Here is a 16,993-nt window from a genome sequence, read left to right as displayed (position 1 = left end):
TCTATAGAAAATTTCGTTAACATTTTATTCCTACAGGATATTTCATGGAAATTTTATTTTTAGGAAATATTTCATTTAATCTTTATTTCTAGAGAAAATTTCATCGAAATTTTATTTATAGCGACAAGTTCATCGAAATTTTATTTCTGGAGAAAATTCCATTGATATTTTATTTCCAGACAACATTTCATCGAAATTGTATTTCTATGGAAAATTTCATACAGATTTTATTTCTAGAGAAAATTTCATTTAAATTTAATTTCTATAGAAAATTTCGTCAACATTTTATGTCTACAAGATATTTCATCAATATTGTATTTCTAGAGAAAATTGTATTGAAATTTTATATCTAGAGAAAAATTCATGGAAATTTTATTTTGAGAGGATATTTCATCTAAAGTTTATTTCTAGAGAAAATTTCATTTAAATTTAATTTCTAAAGAAAATTTCGTCAAAATTTTATTTCTACTGGATATTTAATCGAAATGTCATTTTTAGAGGAAATTTCACCTACATTTTATTTCTACAGAAAATTTTTTCGACATTTTATTTCTAGAGAAAATTTCATTTATATTTAATTTCTATAGAAAATTTCGTTAACATTTCATTCCTACAGGATATTTCATGGAAATTTTATTTTTAGGAAAAATTTCATTCAAACTTTATTTCTAGAGAAAATTTCATCGAAATTTTATTTATAGCGACAAGTTCATCGAAATTTTATATCTGGAGAAAATTCCATCGATATTTTATTTCCACACAAAATTTCATCGAAATTGTATTTTTATGGAAAATTTCATACAGATTTTATTTCTAGAGAAAATTTCATTGAAATTTAATTTCTATAGAAAATTTCGTCAACATTTTATGTCTACAAGATATTTAATCAATGTTTTATTTCTAGAAAAAATTGTATTGAAATTTTATAACTAGAGAAAATTTAATGGAAATTTTATTTTGAGAGGATATTTCATCTAAAGTTTATTTCTAGAGAAGATTTCATATAAATTTAATTTCTAAAGAAAATTTCGTCAACATTTTATTTCTACAGGATATTTAATCGAAATGTCATTTCTAGAGGAAATTTCACCTACATTTTATTTCTACAGAAAATTTTATCGACATTTTATTTCTAGAGAAAATTTCATTTAAATTTAATTTCTATAGAAAATTTCGTTAATCGAAATGTCATTTCTAGAGGAAATTTCACCTACATTTTATTTCTACAGAAAATTTTATCAACATTTTATTTCTAGAGAAAATTTCATTTAAATTTAATTTCTATAGAAAATTTCGTTAACATTTCATTCCTACAGGATATTTCATGGAAATTTTATTTTTAGGAAAAATTTCATTTAAACTTTATTTCTAGAGAAAATTTCATCGAAATTTTTTTTCTGGAGAAAGTTTTATCAAAAATTTATTTCTGGAGAAAATTCCATTGAAATTTTATTTCCAGACAAAATTTCATCGAAATTGTATTTCTATAGAAAATTTCATCGAGATTTCATTTCTAGAGAAAATTTCGTCAAAATTTTATTTATGTAGAATATTTCGTCAAAATTTTATTTGTACAGGATATTTCATCGAAATATTATTTCTAGGGAAAATTTCATTGAAATTTTATTTTTTGAGATGATTTCATTGACATTTTATTTCTGGAGGATATTTCATCGAAATTTTATTTTTATAGAAAATTCCATCCAAAATTTTATTGCTATAGGAAATTTCATCTAGATTTTATTTCTAGAGACATTTTTACCGGAACTTTATTTTAGAGAAAATTTCATTGAAATTTTATTTTAAGAGAAAATTTCATCGGAATTTTTTTAAGAGAAATTCTCATCGAAATTTTATTTTAAGAGAAAATTTCATGGAAATTATATTTTGAGAGGATATTTCATCTAAAGTTTATTTCTAGAGGAAATTTCATTTAAATTTAATTTCTAAACAAAATTTCGTCAAAATTTTATTTCTATAGGATATTTAATCGAAATGTCATTTCTAGAGGAAATTTCACCTAAGTTTTATTTCTACAGAAAATTTTATCGACATTTTATTTCTAGAGAAAATTTCATTTAAATTAAATTTCTATAGAAAATTTCGTTAACATTTTATTCCTACAGGATATTTCATGGAAATTTTATTTTTAGGAAAAATTTCATTTAAACTTTATTTCTAGAGAAAATTTCATCGAAATTTTATTTATAGCGACAAGTTCATCGAAATTTTATTTCTGCAGAAATTTCATTTAAACTTTAGGAAAAATTTCATTTAAACTTTATTTCTAGAGAAAATTTCATCGACATTTTATTTATAGCGACAAGTGTATAGAAATTTTATTTCTGGAGAAAATTCCATTGATATTTTATCTCCAGACAAAATTTCATCGAAATTGTATTTCTATGGAAAATTTCATACAGATTTTATTTCTAGAGAAAATTTCATTTAAATTAAATTTCTATAGAAAATTTCGTTAACATTTTATTCCTACAGGATATTTCATGGAAATTTTATTTTTAGGAAAAATTTCATTTAAACTTTATTTCTAGAGAAAATTTCATCGAAATTTTATTTCTGGAGAAAGTTTTATCAAAAATATATTTCTGGAGAAAATTCCATTGAAATTTTATTTCCAGACAAAATTTCATCGAAATTGTATTTCTATAGAAAATTTCATCGAGATTTCATTTCTAGAGAAAATTTCGTCAAAATTTTATTTCTACAAGATATTTCATCGAAATATTATTTCTAGAGAAAATTTCATCTAAGTTTCATTTATACACCCAGAGAAGGAATATGATCACCTCAAACATGTTTCAAGAGCAAAATGTTATTTTTGGACGGTGACCATGTAACATTTTTATCGCAACCATGTTATTTTCTAGGAAATTATGTATCTGTTTGCGAAAAGCATTTTATGTTTGGCGAGACAACAACATGTTTACGATAAACATGTTACGTGGTCACCATCCAAAAATAACATTTTGCTCTTGAAACATGGTTGAGGTGATCATATTCCTTCTCTACGTGTAGAGGAAATTTCATTGAAATTTTATTTTTAGAGATGATTTCATTGAAATTTTATTTCTGGAGGATATATCATCGAATTTTTAATTTTATAGAAAATTCCATCCAAAATTTTATTGCTATAGGAATTTTCATTTAGATTTTATTTCTAGAGACATTTTCACCGGAACTTTATTTTAAGAGAAAATTTCATCGGAATTTTATTATAAGAGAAAATTTCATCGGAATTTTCATCAAAATTTTATGTTAAGAGAAAATTTCATCAAAATTTTATTTCTAGAGAAAATTTCATAGAAGTTCTATTTCTCTAAAAATTTCATCAAAATTGTGTTGATAGAAAAAAATGCATCGAAACTGTACATTTAGAAAAATTTCATCGAAATTTGAGTTTTATAGAAAACCTCTATTTTTTTAAGAAAATTTCGTAACAGATTCATTTTTATAATATTTAAGTTTAAAACTGTTGTCGGATTTCGATTTTCAATGTCCAATTCCGTTCAGTAACGTATATACGTACTGGCATTGTCATCAATATTAATATTGGCATTTCGAACCAAACCCAAAGTCAAATATAGCTGGAAGGTATCTTATATGTACATTAAGCTTACACAGTGTACTCGTATCCTTTATATATTTATGAGACAAGTCAAAAACCAACCAACAGTATGGTTTTATTGAAAAGGGATGTGCCTGAAAATCATTTGCAAATCAAAATACAAACAGGAAGCCTTGTATGGAAGGAGTAGTAAAGTTTTTTATATCTCAAGTCAGTGGGATGAATTTATATCCCATTAAGAAACATAATGGAATGACATCGTACATCCTTATTAAAAATGCACAGGGCTTAAAATATCCTAAGGTCTTTGTGACCTATCGGGATATTTATTTTCTTTACTGTGAATGTCAAGCAATCACTCGTACTTCCGCCTTAACAAAATTTCTGCCATAACATTTAGAGATACAAGTGCTTGCACATACTTGAGATATTGACCTATGATATTTCATCTTTCAAGAAACGTAATATTCAAGTGGCCTTCGAGAGCTGAACTGACATGAATTGCAAACTATTTTTGGACATCAGTGAAGAAAAAATCTCGAATAAATTCGGCTACAATTTGAGCTGACCGAAACTCATACAGCTTTGAATGAATTTATTGTTTTGAGAAAGGAAGTAGCATTTATTCAAGGTTTTATTTACGAAAAAGAAGGATACAGATAATCTGTGTCAAATATCGCTCAGCCATAAATTAAGAAGGCTATTCAACAAACAAAAATTTTTTTTCTGATTCAATCTCGAAATGTAGTATCAATTAAAAAATTAATTGAAAGTCAATTAAAAATTTTATTGATCAAATTAAAAATTTTTTTCTGTGAACCTTAGTTTAGTTTCATTGAAAAAAAAATATTTTTGTAGCAAAAAATTTTACTTTTAATAAATTATGTAAAAATATCGTATAAGAAAGAAAATCGCTCTCAAAAAGAAGTTAATTATTAAAAAGACATAAAATAATTATTACGAGGGTTGTCTTTTATATTTCGGGATTATTTTTAAAAATATTCCCCATTACGATCTAGAGAAAATTTCATTGAAATTTTATTTTTATAGACAATTTCATCGAAATTTTATTTTTATAGAAGATTTCATCAAAATTTTATTTTTATAGAAAATTTCGGCGAAATTTTATTTTTATAGAAAATTTCGTCGACATTTTATTTTTATAAAAATTTCGTCGACATTTTATTTTTATAGAATATTTCATCAAAATTTTATTTCTAAAAAAAATCTCATCGAGCACTTCGGAGGTTGGTTTTCTTGATTTCTTGGTAGACAAGTGGCAACCAAATGGTTGTGTAGCACTCAGAATTGACTGTTCTGCGTTGTTTTAGTGGCACGGATATTGTAAATTATTTTTTGGGCGAGATGAATATTTAAAGTTGCTATAAACAACACAAATTGCGCTCGTATGTCAATACATTCTGAGTACCTCGAAAATGTCAAGCTTTTCGATAGAGCTGTCAGTTGGCAGATCGCAACACCAGGGTTGCTCAATCACGTCAAATAAAAAGCAACCCTCGTAAGACAATGTTTTTATTGTGTTTGCGTTCCGATATGACCCCTATCCAAAGAACTTTTTATGCAAAGTTTCAAGTCATATATTCACAGTCATCCAATGACCACTGGCGCCCAACTGTAAGCAATATTCCACTATTTCACTATTTGGTTGAATTTGTGGGCTTTATGGCAAGCCATTATTATGATGACAGTGTTGATATTGATGTAGGCGACGTGCATCAACAATGCCAAAAACAATAAAGACCCTGTCACACAAATGTTATTGTCGTTTGGTCATTCCTCTTGGCACATATGATGATGACTAGGGATTGGGATATAGAGATGATGACGAGAATACAAAATTGTCATGATGTAGGAAAAGAGTAGCACGGCAGGCATGGGAATCTGTGTGGTAGTCCATTTGTCTACACACACAGTTGCCACAGTTGGTAGAATTCTATCAAAAAATGGTAGAATGGTAGAATTCTACCAAAAAATGGTAGACTAGTAAAATTTTTCTTGATGTTTTCGTAGATTTTGCGAAATATTGCCCTTTAACTAAGAGGTACCTTAAAAAATTTTCTATACAAATACAATTCTGCCAAAATTTCTAATAGAAATAAAATGTTGACAAAATTTTCTATAGAAATGAAATTTTGACAAAATTTTACATACAAATAAAATTTTGACAAAAATGTCTATATAAATAAAAATTTACCAAAATTTTCTATAGAAATAAAATTGTAACAAAATTTTTTATAGAAATAAAATGTTGACAAAACTGTCTATAGAAATGAAATTTTGACCAAATATTCTATAAAAATTAAAATTTGAAAAAAATCTTAAAATCTTATAGAAATAAAATGTTGACAAAACTGTCTATAGAAATGAAATTTTGACCAAATATTCTATAAAAATTAAATTTTGAAAAAAAAATCTTATCGCAAGGAAATTTTGACAAAATTTCTAACAGAAAAAAATCTTGACAAAATTTTCAATAGAAATGAAATTTGGACAAAATTTTCGAATAGCAAAGAAACTTTGACAAAATTTTCTGTAAAAATAAAATTTCGACATTTTCTATAGAAATAAAATTTTGACAAAATTTCCTATAGAAATAAAATTTTGACAAAATTTCAAATAGAAATAAAATTTTGACAAAATTTCAAATAGAAATAAAATTTTGACAAAATTTCTCTATTGAAATAAAATTTTGATATTTCTATAAAAATAAAAATTTTACACAATTTTCTTTATCAAATATCTATAGATATAAAATTTTGACAAAATTTTCTAAATAAATAAGATTTTGACAAAATTTTCTATAGTAATAAAAATTTGACAAAATTTTTCTATAGAAATACAATTTTGACAAAATTTCCTATAGAAATAACATTTTGTCAAAATTATGCATAGAAATTTTCAATAGAAATAAAATTTTGAAAAAATTCTTATCGCAAGGAAATTTTTACAAAATTTCTAACAGAAACAATATCTTGACACAATTTCCAATAGTAATGAAATGTTGACAAAATTTTACATACAAATAAAATTTTGACAAAAATGTCCATAGAAATAAAATTGTAACAAAATTTTTTTATAGAAATAAAATGTTGACAAAATTGTCTATAGGAAAGAAATTTTGAGAAAATTTTCTATAGAAATTAAATTTTGAAAAAATTCTTATCACAAAGATATTTCTTTAAAAATAAAATTTTGGCACAATTTTCTTTAGAAATTATCTATAGAAATAAAATTTTGAAGAAATGTTCTATAAAAATAACATTTTGACAAAGTTATATATAGAAATAAAATTTTGACAAAATTTTCTATAGAAATAGAATTTTGACAAAATTTCCTGTAGAAACAACATTTTGACAAAATTTTCTAAAGAAATAAAATTTTGATATTTCTATAGAAATAAAATTTTGAAAAAATTTTATATAGAAATAGAATTTTGACAAAAATTTTCTATAGAAATAAAATTTTGACAAAATTTTCTAAAGCAAAGAAAAATATTATGTAGCAAAGAAATATTGAAAAAAGTGCTAAAGAAAAAACAAAATTGACAAAATTTCCTATAGAAATAAAATTTTGACAAAATTTTCTATACAAATAAAATTATGACAAAATTTCCTGTAGAAATAAAATTTTGACAAAATTTTCTATAGAAATAAAATTTTGATATTTCTATAAAAATAAAATTTTAGCACAATTTTCTTTAGAAATTATCTATAGAAAGAAAATTTTGAAGAAATGTTCTATAGAAATAAAATTTTGAAGAAATGTTCTATAAAAATAACATTTTGACAAAGTTATATATAGAAATAAAATTTTGACAAAATTTTCTATAGAAATAGAATTTTGACAAAATTTCCTATAGAAACAACATTTTGACAAAATTTTCTATAGAAATAAAATTTTGATATTTCTATAGAAATAAAATGTTGACAAAATTTTCTATAGAAAAACAATTTTGAAAAAATTTTCAATAGAAATAAAATTTTGGCAACATTTTCTAAATAAATAAAATTTTCTATAGAAATAAAATTTTGACAAAATTTTCTAAATAAATAAAATTTTGACAAAATTTTCTATAGAAATAAAATTTTGACAAAATTTTCTATAGCAAAGAAGAAAATTTTGTAGCAAAGAAATATTGAAAAAATTGCTATAGAAAAAAAATTTGACAAAATTTCCTATAGGAATAAAATTTTGACAAAACTTCCTATAGAAATAAAATTTTGACAAAATTTTCTATAGAAATAACATTTTGACAAAATTTTCTATAGACATAAAATTTTGACAAAATTTTCTATAGAAATAAACATTTGACAAAATTTTCTATAGCAGAGAAAAAAATATATAGCAAAGAAATATTGACAAAAATTTCTATAGAAATAATAGTTTGCAAAATAAGATTGCTTGTTTAGTAGTTTTTTGGAACAAATTTCTCCAAAAAATTTGGTAGATTATTTTTGGGTTGAGTGGCAACAGTGGTTGCAGCCCAAATTCGAGGCTTTGAGTAATGTTAGTTATATTTGCCAAAGTTTCTAAGGGGACCTAACAGTAATTTTAGAATTCTCTGTGTTCAGCTTCAATAACATTTTTAGTGTAAAATATTTTGGTGATATTTTTTTCTGTGTAGTTCACATTACTGCTAGTGGCATGAAAAATAGCCATCAATGTATTATTTTGCTTGCCATACCAAATACTTATCTTCCTACATAAAAATTTCGTCGAAATTGTATTATCAAAAAAAAAAAAAAATTATTGAAATTCTACTTCTATAAAATTTCAACGCAATTTTATTTCTAGGGATAATTGCATCGAAATTCTATTTTTATAGAAAAATTTCATCGCAATTTTATTTTTAAAGAGAAAATTTCATAGAAATATTTTTCTTGTCCTACCAAATTCTTATATTCGGCCAATGGCCATCTCCTTATCAATATATTCGGCCAAACGTTATTAACTTATATGACAAACCATATGGAACCTACTCCATTGATACACAGACCATATCTATGGCAATAACAATTTTATGCAACAGCATCAGAAGTACAATATCAGTGAAGATGAACAGAGGCAACCTAAAATAAGTGGCAACAGCTGCAGATGCATTGATGCCACTGCTAAAGCAATTGTTCAACGCCGTTGTTTAAATGCGTCGTTTTCATTGTACGTCATCTTTGTTTAATATACTTTGGTGGTATTTGTTGTTGTATTTTTGTATTGTGTGAGCGAGTGTGTGTGTATGTGTATATTTTTCCTTTTTCATGTTTTCACAATTGTTAGCATCATAATTTCAGACAAAAATTTTTCTTTCTCTTTATGTTTAATGGGTGCTACTACTACCGCTATTTACACTACTATACTCTGTGTATATCAAGCAATAAATCCTCTCTGTATACTTATTCAATGCACAGTGTAGCGAGATGGTACAAAATCACAAGAAATATGATAAAGGGTGATACGGTCAAAATTTGGTCAATATAAAGTTGACGTATTTCTTTCAATTTTGCATTTAAAAAACCTGAACACCCCTCATTTTGAAGGTGTGTGTGTGTAGACTGTTGCTCCTATTTTGATTTTGGAATTCACTCTTAAGTTGTCAAAATGCCGTCCAAGCAAGAAGAGCAGCGTATCAAAATTTTGCTCGCGCATCGCGAAAATCCGAGCTACTCGCACGCAAAGCTGGCAAAATCGCTAAAAGTTGCCAAATCAACCGTTACAAATGTAATTAAAGTGTTTGGGGAACGCTTGTCGACAGCCAGGAAGTCTGGATCGGGGGGAAATCGAAAACCGGAAGCCGCTGAGACGACAAAGAGAGTTGCCGGTAGTTTCAAGCGAAACCCTAACCTCTCTCTCCGAGATGCCGCAAATAAGCTGGGTGTATCGTCTACAACCGTGCATCGAGCCAAAAAACGAGCCGGACTATCGACTTACAAGAAGGTAGTGACTCCAACTCGCGATGATAAACAAAATACGACGGCCAAAGCGCGATCCCGGAGGCTGTACACGATGATGCTGACGAAGTTTGACTGCGTGGTAATGGACGACGAAACCTACGTCAAAGCCGACTACAAGCAGCTTCCGGGACAGGAGTTTTATACGGCAAAAGGAAGGGGAAAAGTAGTATTTTCAAGCACATAAAACTGTCAAAGTTCGCAAAGAAATATCTGGTTTGGCAAGCCATCTGTACCTGTGGCTTGAAAAGCAGCATTTTCATAGATTCCGGGACTGTCAACCAAGAAATTTACGTGAAAGAGTGTTTGAATAAACGTCTGCTGCCTTTCCTGAAGAAACACGGTTGTTCCGTACAACAACGTGCAGGTGGTTCCCAAGGACAAGAACCCTCCCAACACGCCAGAGCTCCGCCCAATTGAGAAATACTGGGCTATTGTCAAGCGGAACCTAAAGAAGACCAAAAAAACTGCTAAGGACGAGCAGCAGTTCAAGGCAAACTGGCTTTCTGCGGCGAAGAAGGTGGACAAGGTGGCTGTACAAAATCTGATGGCAGGTGTCAAGCGTGAGGCCCGGCAATTCGGATTTGGAAAAGCGAAAGCCTAACTGAATATTTTTCCTGAATTTTATACTAATTGAACTTGAAAAAGAAATTTAATTTGATTTTTTAAATAAACGATTTCACCGATTTACACGCGTTTTCCCTTGACCAAAATTTGACCGTATCACCCTTTAGGTTGATTAGTTCCATACACTTCACCAAACATTACCATTGCCATTATAACACAAGCTTTCATGTCCTCAAAAGTAAAAAATGCGATTTCTTTACAAAAATATATTTTGAGGTTTTTAAATGAAAATTAGAATTCAAATATTATTTACCGAACTTTATATCTTTATACCCACCACAATAGATAAGTTTTCCATTCAGTTTGCAATATAGATTTCCGACTATATAACTATATAATAATATAATATATTCTCATCACGGAGAAATTCTAAGACGATATAACCATGTCCGTGTGTCGGTATCAATCATCGATTTTGGTCTGCCAGCAGGTCAAGTTCGCATATGGTCATATCGATTCAGGTTTTGATATAGCACCCATATAAACCGACACCCCGATTAGGGGTCTTGAGTATTTACACACCGCAATTTTTATCCCATTTGCTTGAAATTTGAAATCTAGAGGTTATTTAGGTTCATAAATAGGTGGGCCGAATAATAAGGCTGTCGAATATGGTCGATATACGATCCATGTTTTAGATCGATAGACACCCATACAGACCGATTTACCGTTTTGACATCTTGGGTTTTTATAAACAGCAATTTTTATCCGATTGGCTTGAAATTAAAAAATTTATAGATATTTTAGAGTCAAAACGACATGAGTCGAATTTGGTGTGTAGGGGACCATGGTTTGGTATAGTGTCGATATAGACTGATCTTCCGATTCGCTTTCTTGGTCATTTAGAAACCACAGTTTATACAAAGTTTTGGTCCAAAAAACGGCTCGAATTTGCAATTTTTACCCGATTTGACTGAAATTGGAAATCTAGAAGTATTTTCACAAATTGGTTTTCAGAATATGATGTGTATCGGCAACTTTTACCGGATTTATTTGAAATTGAAAATCTAGAGGTACGAGGGTGGCCTTTTATATATCGTGATTTGGGAACCCTAGTGTTGCAATCTGCCAACTGACAGTTCTATCGTAAAGCTTGATGTAGGTAATAAGAACTCAGAATGTTTTGATATACGAGCGATATTTGTGCTATTTACTGCAACTTATTCATTCATCTCGTCCCAAAAATGAAATTAAATCGTGAACATTTTTACATTTTGAATTACCTCAACAACAGTGCATCGATGAACTTAATTAAATTTTTGGCAATGAAGCTCCGTCAAGGACCAGTGTTTATCGATGGTATGGTGAATTCGTGAAGGTCGTCCAAAATCAGTTATTGTTCAGGAAAGCATTGACGATGTGCGCCAACTGATATTGCAAGATCGTAAGATTGAGACAACCTTATGCATTAGTGGGAGCAGCATATAATCATGAACATTTGACCCTGAACATTTTTTTCACAATGTTTTAATCACTCAAAAAACGGCTCATGTCGATTGGTCGAAAGGAATGCTCCAAAAATATGATCGCGGTGTATCGAAACATGTGTATGAAACGTCGTGACAGGTAATAAATCGTGAGTTTACCCGTATGAGCCCGAAAGTGAACAGCAGTCGACAAGACCGATCGAATTACTTGGATTGCGGTAACACTTGTCAATGCAAGGTATCTTAAAACTTCTTAACACCGTCTTTTAAATTGCAAGGTAGTCCATACGTGGTATATATTAAACTAAAAAATGCCGATTAAATACGTATATAATTAATTTTGACAAAATTTTCTACAGAAATAAAATTTTGACAAAATGTTCTATAGAAATAAATTTTTGACAAAATTTTCTCTAGAAATAAAATTTTGACAAAATTTTCTATAGAAATACAATTTTGACAAAATTTTCTATAGGAATAAAATTTTTGCAAAATTTTCTATAGAAATAAAATTTTGGTAGAATATTTTGGGCTCGAGTGGCAAAAAACAAGTTTCTATAGAAATAAAATTTTGACAAAAGTTTCAATAGAAATAAAATTTTAACAACATTTTCTATAGAAGTAAAATTTGGACAACATTTTCTATAGAAGTAAAATTTGGACAAAATCTTCTATAGAAATAAAATTTTGACAAAATTTTCTATAGAAATAAAATTTTGCCAAAATTTTCTATAGAAATAAAATTTGACAAAATTTTCAATAGAATTAAAAATTTGACAAAATCTTTAATAGAAATAAAATTTTGACAAAATTTTCTATAGAAATAAAATTTTGACAAAATTTTCTATAGAAATACAATTTTGAAAAAATTTTCTATAGAAATAAAATTTAAACAAAATTTTCTATAGAAATAAAATTTTTACAAAATTTTCTATAGAAATAAAATTTTGGTAGAATATTTTTGGCTCGAGTGGCAACCATGATTATGAACCGATATGGACCAATTTTGGCATGGTTATTAGCGCCATATACTAACACCACATTCCAAATTTCATCCGGATCCGAATTGGATGCATTTTGCTCCTCCAAGAGGCTCCGGAGGACAAATCTGGGGATTGGTTTATATGGGGGCTATATATAAATAATGACCCATAGGAACAATTTTTGCATGGTTGCTAGAGACCATGCGAAGACACCATGTACCAAATTTCAGCCGGATCGGATGAAATTCGCTTCTCTTAGAGGATCCGGAAACCAAATCTAGGGATCGGTTTATATGGGGTATATATATAATTAAGGACCGATATGGACCAATTTTTGCATGGTTGCTAGAAACCATATACTTACACCATGTACCAAATTTCAGCCAGATCGGATGAAATATGCTACTCTTAGAGGCTCCGCAAGCCAAATCTTGGGGTCCGTTTATATGGAGTCTATACGTAAAAGTGGACCGATATGGCCCATTTGCAATACCATCCGACCTACATCAATAACAACTACTTGTGCCAAGTTTGAAGTCGATAGCTTGTTTCGTTCGGAAGTTAGCGTGATTTCAACAGACGGACGGACGGACGGACATGCTTAGATCGACTCAGAATTTCACTACGATCCAGAATATACATACTTTATGGGGTCTTAGAGCAATATTTCGATGTGTTACAAACGGAATGACAAAGTTAATATACCCCCGATCCTATGGTGGAGGGTATAAAAATAAAAGTCAACGTTTTCCCATACCTGAAGAAGCGGTTGATGCGATCAGAATGCACGTTTTGGAGATACCTCAATCAGCGTGGCAAAAGTGCTTTGAAAATTTCTTCAAACTAATGCAAACTTTTGTAGATCTTAATGCGGAATACTTTGAAATACAATAAAGCGTACAGACAAAGATATTACCAAAATTTTTTCGAATAAAATTTTAATTGAATTCCAAAAAATATTCGATTAAAAATTTAATTGGTTCAACAAAATTGAAACAAAAATCAATCACAAAAAATAATTGCATCAAATAGTTTTTTAATTTGAACAATTATCCTTTTAATCGACTTGGGTGATCGATACTATCATTTCTTTGATCGAAGAAATTTCAATTAAAAATTAATTGGATCAATTAATTTCATGATTGAAGATAAACAATATATTTTTGAGTTCAATTGTCGATGTTTAATATTTGTTTTTGTTCTCTAATCCCGATATGTAAAAGGCAACCAACTTAACTACAGTGCCGTGATGTATTACGGAACAGGGCCATGGCCATCGTTTAGAATGAAGATAATTTCGAAAATTTATTGAATTAACTCCTTGTTTAGTTAGCATTTTTAATTTGGTACTTGTGACCATGTAATGGTTCTAGATATAAATACTCCTATCGCTGCAAAAAGTGAAGAAACCCCTGTAGGGCCAGGAAAAGGTACAAGTTTTCCCTGGTGGTATGGCCACCTTATTTTTTCTCGTCTAGAAAACTTGGAATAAGTGGTTATAATATAACATAACTTAGTTTCAATTTTGACATATAGGGGGGGGGGGGCGCTCGTTTTGTGGCTTTATACCGAGATCCGTTACAATTTATTTTAATAGACATGAACATGTTCATTAATAATATGAAATGTTTCATTATATTTATGAATTTTATCGTTGTCTCAATTTTAATGACAAATTTCGCTTTCATATTCCAAAGCATTTTCTATATGCCACAGTCCTTGCTACTAAATATACTGGCATCATAATGCGGACAATTTTCCAAATAAAGAAACCGAAAGAATCAGTCAAGAATAAAAAAGAAAAGTGTCTTTGTTCTGCATCCAATTCAACTGGTAGAACGGATGGGCTGAGACAATTTGTTTTCGTGGCATAGTTCCGTGTGCTGTTGTTCAATGAAGTTTGTTTTTTTGTTTTGTTTTTGGAAAGAAAATAAGCAGTGCTGTTGGAGGCAGGCAACCTCCTTTTTCAATCTTCAGTGCAACTTCGGTTACATTAAATCAGCAACATACAAAGCACAGTCATTACGCATCCGTTTTTTATGTACACAAACAGCATAGACGCTAAACGCTCATGGACAGCAAAATCCTATAAAATCTGAAGAGTAAAGAAGAAAAATAACAAGTCTCGTTTTCATTCTTTTTACAGTTAACATCAATTGATGACTGTTTCTGGTAGCTGTCATGTCCCCCAGAGGATTGTAGCGGCTGTGATACCATTGGATACCATGGCGTAGGTGTCAATAAAAATAGAAACGCACGAGCCAACCAACCACTCACTCATCAAAGACCACATATTTCTGGTTTTATTCGAGAATTTATGATAATGTATGATGACGGCGAAATGGAATGGAATTATGAACATGGAATACCCTTTCGATGAATTTATCTTGTTCTTTGCAGTGGAATGCATAATTTGTATGGTTTACTTCTAGATAGTGGTGGAATTTATCGACTCATTTAGCAAAGAAAGACGGTTTAATGGGTTTTCGAAAATTACATTTGACGTTTAAATAGAAAATTGCAAACAGAATTTTCTGAAGGAATGCAATGACTTAGGGGGTGGTCTACATAAATACAAATTCGAACTTTGCCTAGCATAGAAGACGCATTTCGCTTATATAAAGTTCTTTTCCTTGTCCAAAATTCAATCAACTTTTCAAGGAAGCCGTTTAGCCTTATAGTTGAGTGATTAAAAATGGGTATATTTTCATGTAAGAAAATTATATTGTACCAAGGCCAACTTAGCTCTAATAATTCAGAAAAATTCCTAAAAATTTTGAAATCGTCAATTATATGCAATAAATTGATCCAATTGATTTTTAATTGAATTTAATCACAACAAGTATATACAGCAGTAAGTTCGGCCGGGCCGAATCTTAAATACCCACCATCATGAATCAAATATTAGGGTTTCCTTTGAAATTTCAGGGGGGTTTGAGGACAGATCAATCAGAGCAGTTCAACCAGTACACTTCCTGAAGATAAATTTACAGATTTTACCTATGAAGACTATATCAGATTCTCGATTTATAAGAACCATTTTTGTTTGAGTTTAAGAGGAATCATTAACATCTCTTGTAAGTGTGCAAGAAAATTATAAAATAACGTCTTGATTTGAAATCTTAAATCTGTAGATTTTACAATTTCAGGCAAATCAGATAAAAACTACGGTTTCTGGAAACGCAAGGAGTTAAATCGGGAGATCGTTCTTATGGGGGCTACACTAAAATATGGACCGATACTCAGCACACCTCTTTATGGCCCGAAAATATCTCTAGATTTCCAATTTCAGGCAAATTGGATAAAAACTACGGTTTCTATAAGACCAAGACCCCAAATCGGGAGGTCGGTTTATATGGGGACCATACCAAAACATGGACCGATGCTCACCATTTTTGGCACATGTCTTTATGGTTATAAAATACCTCCAGATTTAGAATTTCAGGTAAATTGAACAAAAACTGCGGATTGTAGAACCAAGAAGTAAAATCGGGAGGTCGGTTTATATGGGGACCATACCAAAACATGGACCGATGCTCACCATTTTTGGCACATGTCTTTATGGTTCTAAAATACCTCCAGATTTCGAATTTCAGGTAAATTGAACAAAAACTGCGGATTGTAGAACCAAGAAGTAAAATCGGGAGATCGGTCTATATGGGGGTTATACCAAACCATGGACCTATACTCAACATTTTTGGCACACCTCTTTACGGTCATAAAATACCCCTAGATTTAAAATTTCAGGCAAATTGGATAAAAACTACGATTTCTATACGCCCAAGACCCAAATCGGGAGGTCGGTTTATATGGGGACCATACCAAAACATGGACCGATACTCACCATTTTTGGCACACCTCTTTATGGTTCTAAAATACCTCTAGATTTCGAATTTCAGGTAAATTGAATAAAAACTGCGGATTCTAGAAGCCCAAGAAGTAAAATCGGGAGATCGCTCTATATGGGGGCTATACCAAAACATGACCCGATACTCACAATTTTTGGCACACCTATTTATGGTTCAAAAATACCTCCAGATTTCCAATTTCAGGCAAATTGGATAAAAACTACATTTTCTATAAGCCCAAGAAGTAAAATCGGGAGATCGGTCTATATGGGGGCTATACCAAAACATGGACCGATACTCACCATTTTTGGCACACCTCTTTATTGTCATAACATACCTCTAGATTTAAAATTTCAGGCAAATTGGATAAAAACTACGACTTCTATAAGCCCAAGACCCCCTATAGGGAGGTCGGTTTATATGGGGACTATATCAAAACCTGGACTGATATCGAACTTGACCTGCCGGCAGACAAAAGACGAGTTTGTGCAAAATTTCAGCACGATTGCTTCATTATTGAAGACTGTAGCGTGATTACAACAGACAGACATCCAGA

General features: G+C 29.8%; 1 protein-coding gene across 6 annotated transcripts in view; it reads right to left on the bottom strand.

The window, feature by feature from the left end:
• LOC142237293 (uncharacterized) overlaps nt 1-16,993 on the bottom strand; it is a 99,749-nt gene that overhangs the window by 53,405 nt on the left and 29,351 nt on the right. The gene's annotated exons all lie outside the window — the stretch shown is intronic.

Source organism: Haematobia irritans, chromosome 4 (genome assembly GCF_050003625.1).
Source record: "Haematobia irritans isolate KBUSLIRL chromosome 4, ASM5000362v1, whole genome shotgun sequence".
Lineage (NCBI taxonomy): Eukaryota > Metazoa > Arthropoda > Insecta > Diptera > Muscidae > Haematobia > Haematobia irritans.
This window is presented reverse-complemented; position numbering and strand designations above follow the sequence as displayed.